Source organism: Ictidomys tridecemlineatus, chromosome 6 (genome assembly GCF_052094955.1).
Source record: "Ictidomys tridecemlineatus isolate mIctTri1 chromosome 6, mIctTri1.hap1, whole genome shotgun sequence".
NCBI lineage: Eukaryota > Metazoa > Chordata > Mammalia > Rodentia > Sciuridae > Ictidomys > Ictidomys tridecemlineatus.
The window spans coordinates 15909000-15916093 of NC_135482.1; the positions used below are offsets into that span (position 1 = coordinate 15909000).

At 57.8% G+C, this 7094-nt stretch overlaps 1 protein-coding gene across 2 annotated transcripts in view; it reads right to left on the minus strand.

The window, feature by feature from the left end:
* Positions 1 to 7094, minus strand: part of Chst11 (carbohydrate sulfotransferase 11) — a 176931-nt gene that overhangs the window by 126909 nt on the left and 42928 nt on the right. The window lies entirely within an intron of this gene.

Genomic DNA, 7094 nt, shown 5'->3' on the forward strand with positions numbered 1-7094 from the left:
TCCGTGCCACCCATATAAGGTCCTGCTCCCCAGGGCTGCCTGAGGCACAGGTGACGATCTACAAAAGTCCTAGAACACTCGGAGGCAGCAAGGTGACCTCGAGGGTCCCTTCCAGATGGAGATTCCAAGACATCTGCCACTGGCTTCTGTTTCTGCCACCAGGAAGCCCGTCCGTCCCCCCAGAGTGGCTGCTCGGGACAGAAGGCAAACATCTCATTGGAAAAATAGTATGTGGGCGTCTTGGACAACCCCACACCCAGAAGGAGATCAGTAAACAGGGGGACTCCACAGGGCTTAGCACGAAGGAGGGCTGGGCTGCAAAAGCCGCGCTGTCAAGGTCAACAGGAGCCACCATAAGAGTGGAGGCTAAGTTTTTCGCACACCTGCTATACCCTGGGCACCTCATTTAACCTCTCAACAACACGGTGGGCTAGGTACTGCTATCCCTAGTCTGTAGATAAGAAGCCCACGACAGATGGACTGTCCAGGGCAGCACGCTGACCGTTCATCCACTCAGCCTACATTTATTTCCCTTGTGGTCCAGCCCAGTCCCAGATGGGGAGCCACAGAGCGGCAGAGCTGGGGTCCACACACGCATTTGGACTCCAGGGTCTGTGTGGTCTTAGGAATGCCCCAGAAGGCTGGTCCCCAAGGGGACATGGGAAGTGTTTGCTGAACTCTGAAGACACACACAGGAGGCCCCCCAGGAAAGGCCAGGCCCCTGCTGGCTGTGGGCTGTGCCTGTCCCCAGGGCCGCAGGAAGCAGGGAAAGCAGAGCAAGGCGGGCCCCAACCGTGTCTGGAGTCCACCTGGTGCGGGAAGCCTCCTCAGGGTCTCCCCCAAGATGTCAAATAGCACCTTCCAGAACGGCTCCCGCCAAGGCCAACCAAGAGCCCGCTGGGAAGTCAATAACCACTGGGTGCCCTATAGAAACGGTCCCCGGGGACACATCCAGAGCCCGGCAGAGCCAGCCCCCACCCCTCCCAACCCAGGGTCCCCAACACAGCCACAGGGCGAGGGGCCCCGGTGATGTGCACTGACAACCGCCAAGAGCACTAACCCACAGCCGCCTCCACCAAACCCAAGGCACCATTTCCTGCCAGACCACGCCATGCCCGAGAGGGTCGGTTCATTCACGGCCCCTTAACCATGGAGTGAGTCACCCCCGCACAGCGGGACAGACTGAGATGGGACAGACTGAAACGAGACAGCGGGAAAGGGGTTTCGATCACTGAAGAGAGACCTTAAGTAACCAAGAGAGTCACAGTAAACCAAAGGTCTTCAGCTGATGGTTAGACCTGGGAAACCCCAAGATGAACCAGAAAGGTCACAAGCCCCGGCCTCTCTCAGGAGCAGAGTCCCATGGGTCGTGGAAAGGATGTCACGGAAGAGAGGGGAGCTGATCCTTCGTTGTGCGCTGGACTTGATTTAGTATGTCGCAGCTGTCGACTCACCAAAGCCACACGTGGCTCTCTTACAAGAACACCCGTTTCACAGGTGGGCAAACCGAGGCACCAGGCCAAACAAGGACACAGCAGAGAGGCTAAGGGCCTGCTCAGCCCTTTCTGTGCTCCAGGAAGGTGCCCAGAGGCGGGCAAATGCTCAGTCACCACGAGTGGCCCTCTCTGCTGCCCACGGGAGGTGGGAGACTTTACAAAGCAATGTCCGTCCTCAGGCTCAGGTGGGCACCCGAGACCCGGCCCTGACGCACCTTAGCTGCCTGACTGTGGACAGGCAGGCTGACCTCGGTGACCCTCCCTGAGGCAGGGACTGGACTCAATCATGCCGAAGTCCCCTTGAGCTTTCAGGCCTGTGACTAAAGTAGGACAGGCCTTTCACTGAATAATGCCCCAGATGTCACTGAGAAACAGACCAAGGTCCCTGACCCTCTGCAGAGATGTAGGAAAGCGGTCACTCAGGCCTGAGGAGGCTGTGCAGTCTGCTCTGGGTTGGGAGGACCCTCAGGCTCTGGCCTCAGGCGCAGGCCCTGTGCAGCTTGCTGGCCGGTAACGCGGTGGGGGGAGATGGCGCCATTTCCTTTGTCTTCAGTGCTGCAGGTGACCCCTGAGGGCAGCCAGGAGTCTCACCCCACCCCCAGGGCGCTTTCTGAACCGCATCCATCTCCTGAGGCCCTGCCCCTCGCCCTCTGTGGACCCAAGGCCTCTCGCGCAGCCTGAGCAGCCACCAGGCCCAAAGCCCGCTCCTGCCAGCAGATGCCATTCTGTGTGACGATGACATCGCCAGGAACCCAGAGTTCCAGGGCCACCAGAGCACCAGGGCCACCCTCCACCTTCCCTGAAACAAGGCCCCAGCCATGGAGAGGGCAGAGGGGGACCAGATAGCTCCAGTACAGCAGAAGCGCCAGACAGAGCAGCATGTGGTCCCAGTGAGATGAACCTCCACCTTCTGTACGCCACTGTGACAGGGGGCCACAGAGTAAAACTAATATGCTCCTGCTGTTTCCACCTGCTCCTCACAGGACCCAGGGAGGCTGGTAAAGCCACCTCAATCATCTCACAGATGGGGAAAAGGACCACAGGGAGGTTAGTGACCAAGGGCTGAGCTAGGATTCTGGCTCCAATCTTAGACATTCCTCCCAAGGTTGTGTGATGCTTCTGTGCCAGACTCTGCCCCCAGGGCACACACTAAAACTGAACAGCACAATCCAGCTCACAACACAACGGCGAGCACAGGGGCGTTCTGCTCAGTCCAAGAGACACAAGGATGTGGGCCCTGTCTTCACGGACCTCGCTGCCAAACGTGGTGCTTACAGTGCTGGACAGAGTGGTGACAGTGTCCAAGAGGTCTTCAGATTCACTGTGGATGATCAGAACAAGGATATCAGCTGCAGAAATCAAGCTTGTAAAGCAGTTAAAATGCCTAACCCAAGAACACTCAGGTAAGGGGGAGAACCCGAACCAGAAAACTTTTCTTTCAAGTTCAAGAAGGGGGGCCTTCTCCACTCCCCAAGTATAAAGTGCCGTTAGGTATGGGTGTTGTCAGCCCCCTCCCTAGCTCCATGTCAGGAACCTTCCTGGTGTTGATCCGTGTTTCTGAGTCTCATCTGTATCCATCAAACTCATCCCACTCCAGAATGAATTCCTAGAAGGCACAGGAGCTCTGCTAACGGCTCAACCACACCTTCCCATTGCTCTACCATATTGATTCTCAGGTCAACTATAAAGCTCTATCTCTCTGTATCTGAGCAGAGGGTAAACAGGAAATAAGGCTGAGGAGAATACTATTAAAACAACTGCCCTGTCCTTCTCCAGTCTCTGTAGGCCCTCACTGTGCATCCAGATCAACCCTAACCTGGTTCATAAATCGATTAATACCCAACCTTGACCATTAAGACCCTACATGATCAACCCTTGCCTGCATCCCCAAATGGGTCCAGACCCACCATTCCTGACATGCCAAGTTCATTCCCACCTCTGGGGCTGTGCCCTTGGCATTTCTTCCACCTCTTACCACTTCACATGGCTCACCCCCTCACAACTAAAGGGCTCAAAAGCCACCTCTTCAGAGAGACCTTCTGCAGTCGTCCCTTTTAAAGCAGCCTTCCCACCCTGCCATTCTCTGTTACCTAATCCTGCTTTAAATGGCGTTCTCCATCACCTCAAATTTCATTAACTGCCCGGAATGTGTCTGTTTATTGATGCTCCCTGCCCCCCACTCCTAGAACGGAAGCTCCGTGGGAGCAGGGACTTGGTCTGTTTGGCTCTCCACTGACTCCATAGGGTCTGGAATGGAGCCCAGCTCATAGCAAGTGCTCGGTAAGTATCAGGGAAGTGAGCAGGTAAATAAATCTGTAGAACTTCACTATGTGCCAAGCACAGTGCCCAGCCCTGAGGGTCAGAGATTGAAAAGCAAAAGCAGAAACCCAAAGACCAAACTGAAGTTCCTGTCCTTGAGTCTGCCACTAGGGAATACCCAGAGAGGTACCCAGGGCCCAGGTTTCCATGGTGTTCTGGAAGCAAAGGAGAGGGAGTACTGCCCCACACCCACCCCCCTGCCTGATGTGGGGACCACAAGCTCCCGCCTCCAGAGGAGGACACGCTCTGCCCTTGGAGCCTGCGCCAGACACGGGCCCTGCCAGCCCGTTGGAGGCCATACCGCCCTGATGACGAGTTGGTGACTAACCTGCTTTTTGAAGGAGTCACCCACACAGAAGCTCAAATCAGTTTTGAACAATCTGAGAGATGCCCCTGGTGCCTGAGGGCTCAGAACCGGGGGTTTCTGTCTAAAGAGAGAATGAAAACGCAGAGAGCGGATCCCACACACTTTATCAGGGAGCCCCAGTTTGAGGATCTGGCACAATTCAGGCTAGAAGAGGAGCCCTTGACCCCTCCCCTTCTTCTCCTTAAAACAAAGCACCATGGCAGAAGCTAGGGAGGGGACAGGGGGGTGGGGGGGCCTTGGGAAGCCACAGAGGGCTGGGGGCTTGGTCTCAAAGTCCCACATGGCCCCGCCCCGGCAGGCCCCGCCCCGGCAGGCCCCGCCCCGGCAGGCCCCGCCCCGGCAGGCCCCGCCCCGGCAGGCCCCGCCCCGGCAGGCCCCGCCCCGGCAGGCCCCGCCCCGGCAGGCCCCGCCCCGGCAGGCCCCGCCCCGGCAGGCCCCGCCCCGGCAGGCCCCGCCCCTGGCTGAGGGGCCTCAGTCCTCCCCTTTATTGAGCGAGGCTGCTGGCGAGGGGAAGGGCCAAGGCTGCTCTGTGCCCACTGAGGGTGAAACAGTGATGAAGGAACCATCACGTATCTCCAAGGGCCCTGGGCAGCAGCTGCCACCGCCACAGCCACCAGGGAAGGCAACCCAGGCACATCAAAGCCCGTCCTGCGGTGGCTGCGGATGCACCTGCTCTCACACCAGCTCTGGCCCTCTGCCCAGGCTGTCCCCACCCCTGAAACGCCCTCTCTACCTTCCTGCCTCCCCACTGAGTCCTCCAAGTCAACCTCCCCCATGACCCTCCTCTGACTGCTGCAGGGTCCCTGGATCCCAGGACAGACCTAGGAGCCCTGGAATCGCAGAGCCAGGGGAGGCTGCAGGAGAAACTGGTCCACGGAGCCCACATTCCATGGGAGAAGAACCAAGAGTCTGCGAGGTGCAAGGACCTGGCTTCCGAGCTCTCCCACAGGGCTCTGGGCTCTATCTAGGGAAGACGTGCGAAGCCCAGACCCCTCCCTTCAGGAAGAAGCCCCGCCCACTTGGCCACCTAAATTCCCCTCCTTCCCCCTCCCTCTCATCTCTCCCCTGAGCAATTACCAAAGACTCACAGAAGCCCCCAACCGTTCTGTCCCTGCCCCATGGATCCTCCTGTCAGCGCCCGCCTTGCACAACCGACCTGTACCCCCACTTCAGGTCCTTGGATTTCTCCCCACTGCCTAATCTAGGATCCAGTCCCCAGGCCTTTAAGGACTCTGTGACCTGGCCTTGCCAATCTCAGGGGTCCCAGTGAGTAATGAGCAGTGAAGAAGCCGGAGAATCAGAAAGAGGTGCATGTTGGTCTACTTCCTTCCTGCCCACCCCCGCCCAGTCCCACCTGACAGCCACCAGCTGCTGGGGGTGAACTGTGAGCCCAAGAAGGTATGTGCAATCCTGCCTGACTGGCACCTGTGAACGGGACCCAATTTAGAAGCAGTGTCCCTGCAGATGGAATCAAGTGAAGACAAGGTCACGCTAGAGCAGGGTGGGCCCTAACTTAATGACTGGCGTCCTTTGAGAGAGCAGTCTGGACACACTGGCAGAGCAGGAAGACAGGACACACTGGCAGAGGCCGCGTGAGCTCAGAGGACACAGGACATGTCAGCAAGCCAAGGCACACCAAGGACTGCCAGCAACCAGCAGAGACATGGGAGGAGTCTCCCTCATGGCTTCCAGAAGGAGCCCACTCTTGGTCTTGACCTCTGGCCTCCAGAACTGCGAGAGCCACATTCTGCTGTTCAGTCTCTTAGCTGCATGCAGTGGGAAAGGGGGGCTTTGAACGGTAGCTCCCCAGCTTCCCACCTGAGTCACCTGGAATAGGCACCCTGAGGTCTCAGAGCCTCCCTTTCTCCTGGGTAAAACAGGGCGCTGTGCCACGAACTTACACAGACCAGAAGACAGACCCGGGCCAGCTGCTGCTATTGGTGTGCCAGCTCCTGGGAGATCTGTCTGGTCCTTCCAAAGCCCATCTTGGAATATCCTCCACACTGCACCGAAGAGACCCCGGCGAGCGGAGCTGCCTGAGCCAAGTGCTCCAGTTTCCCACTTTGAGACAGTGTCCCCACCGCCACCCAGCCAGGAGTCCCCTCTCCCTCTAGCCAGCCCAGGCACCTTCCTTTCCCACCCTCCTGGACCTCCTGCCCAGTGAACAACCCAGGGCCTGGCTCCCCGTGATGTCCTCTGTGAGCTGCCAACTCTCAACCTGTTGTGTAGGGACAGGCCCCTCGCTGCTCCATCTGCCTCGGGGACAAGCTGTTTAATGGAGCGAGAGTTGGCTCCAGGGAAGACAGAGAATGTTAATGCTTCCGGACACAGCAGTTAGTCGGATCGCAGGCTCCCAGGCACGATGCCAAGACTCAGGAACGATGGGCCGGATTCCCTCCCCGACACCTGGGCTCGTGTGGGTGGGTGACTCTCTCAAGGTCCCACAGCTGGGTGGCAGCTGGTTCCCAAACCAGTTGCCTCTCCACGGCTTTTAGGAGAGTTAAAAATACGCAGACAGGAAGACGGGGAGAGAGGGGCAAAGAGGAAACAGGAGAGGAGCCGTGAAAGATTTCTCCCGGGTCATCCAGATTGGGGAAATTTAACCCACAAATCTTAAAAGTGAAGCCCTCTCCTATGAGTGCATCTTCCTTAACCTTCTTGTCTTCACTCCCCACTCCTAGAATACTCTCTTCTGTGGTGTCCCCAAATCAGGGACAAAGGCCCTGACGGGGTGCCAGCCACAAGGTACACCACCTGCCTCCCTGGGATCAGAGTTCCCCGTCCCATGTGTTTGGCACTAACCAAGACTTTGGGGGTGAACTTGGCAATACCCCAGGATAACACTGAACACCGTGTGCCTAACACAGCACTGAATAAACAAAGGAACGAATGAATGGGTGAATGAGACAGGT